A 2375-nucleotide genomic window follows, 5' to 3' on the forward strand; every position below is an offset into this window, starting at 1 on the left:
CCACGATAGAGCAAATGCACAGACTTACAAATGAAATAATTCTAGCAGTAGAAAACAAACAATACTGTACAACCCTCTTTATGGACATTGAGAAAGCATTTGACAAAATAAACCACGAAAGCCTACTACAATCAATCAGGAAACAGTTCCCGGGACAGATATACCAACTAATCAAATCATACCTAAGCAGCAGTAGCTTCATAGTAAAAATCAAAAACACACTCGGAAGCTAAAGGAATCAAGGCAGGAGTTTAGCTTCATAGTAAAAATCAAAAACATACACTCGGAAGCTAAAAAAATCAAGGCAGAAGTTCCGCAAGGAAGCGTCCTGGGACCAATTCTATACACATTATACACGGACAACATGCCAACAACTAACAACAGCAAAATACTGACATTCGCGGATGACACAGCTGTACCAGTCAGGCGCACTAACCCTGTAACAGCAGTCGCATTACTACAAGAACATATCACCAAAAATAGAAAAGTGGCTACAAGTTAATCAAATTAAAGCAAACCCCAGTAAATGTAACCATATTACATTCACACTGCGAAAATTGATACCATCAAACATCTTTCTTAACGGCACGCACATATTACAAACAAGGCAAGTCAAATACCCAGGACTCCACATAGATACACAACTCTCATGGAAACAGCATACTAAATCAATAATAGACAAAATACAGATAACAAGGAGACAAATGTACTGGCTAACAAGTCGAAAATCCAAACTAAGCATAGAGAACAAACTAAAAATATACAAAATGGTCATTAAACCAATTTGGACTACCACTTTGGGGAACAGCAGCAATGAGCCATATAAGCAAAATAGAGACAATCCAAGCTAAAATTCTTAAATCACTTGTAAACGCCCCATGGTACGTTAGAAGCGAGGACATACGGAAAGACCTTGGAATACCAACGGTCAAGGAAGAGATTAGCAGATTCGCAAGAAGGTACAGAGAAAGAATAGCAACGCACTCGAATCGGCTGGCAGCTGAAACGTTTAACACAACCAGAGAAAGAAGGCTAAAAAGGAAACACCCAGCAGATCTCACAAAGGATATATCTTAACAAACACGAAGATGGTACCCCGCTGGGGGTAGCCACCCACATGTTATATTAGCACACCGCTATAATATTTTACCAACTGTCCTACTGGACAAATTGTGAATGTGAAATTTTAAATAACAAAAAAAAAAACTTGTCCAGTTCTATCATAATCGTATTTGCACTAGTCGATGTCTTCTCTATTGCATAACGACACGTGTAATCCAAACGAAGATTCGTTTCACGCCCCTAACCCTAATTCTAATGTAAACTCGACATACATATCTTCGCGGGATAATCCGTGGAAATTTCATTTGAGCCCCGAATATTCGAAATATTTCTTACGATGATGTAGAAATTTTAAACACGTAAACACGAAAAAGGTAATGAAGAATAGAGAGGTTAATTAATTAATTTATTATTATTATTAATTAATTTCTCATATTGTAAGAGCTGTGAAACAGCGTAATAACTCTGTCAGAGGTTTGTTTCCTAAAAGGCTGATGATCGTGACAACGACACGCGACGTAAATAAATTCGCCAGTGGATTATATTTTCGAGTTTTATTGCGTGCAATTAACTCGGCCTCTCGAAAAGTGGGCTAAAGTGAGTTAATTAATCCCTTAACCTACGGGATCGGGACAAACGTAAATATTGCGGGCATAGCCCGTAGTATATGATCGGACCAAACGTAAATATTACAAGCATAGCTCGTAATACGATGATCGAGCCAAATATAATATATAATAGCATGTCTACGTTTTCGGCCCAAAATTCTCGAACGTAAATCATAGGTTAAGAGGTTAAGGGAATCGCGCGAGAGAAGAAGAAGGCGGTGTCGTTAATTAAAAGGATCGCAGATACGTTTTAGTCTTATAAGGAATCTGACTGCCTGCCTTAACGGTCAGCAGGAACAATGCAGGAGTAACAAAAGCATGGTCAGCGTTTTCCTCATAAATCGCCTTTTCTAACTCGCTCATACGGAAACGAGAGAATCAGTTGTTTATGATTATTTTAAATACTTTGCTTATGTTGGGGAGGAGACTTATGGGTCGTAGGTTTGCGGGCGATGAGCCGTCTTTATCTTTTTTTGTAATAGCTATCAATTTGGCTTTCTTTCCATTTCCTGGGGAAATATGTGTTGTTTAGTGCATTGTTGAAGAATACTGTGTAGTACCATCTTATTTTGTTCGGCAGGCGTTTGAGTAAAATGTTTGGGATGCCGTCGAAGCTGGAGGATTTTTTGTTGTTTAGTTTGGAGAAGATTGTGTTTAATTGATTGTAATTTGTGAAGTAGTTTATTTCTGGATCTGGTTGTTTGG

The sequence above is a fragment of the Bombus impatiens genome, unplaced genomic scaffold, assembly GCF_000188095.3.
Source record: "Bombus impatiens unplaced genomic scaffold, BIMP_2.2 scf_0716, whole genome shotgun sequence".
NCBI lineage: Eukaryota > Metazoa > Arthropoda > Insecta > Hymenoptera > Apidae > Bombus > Bombus impatiens.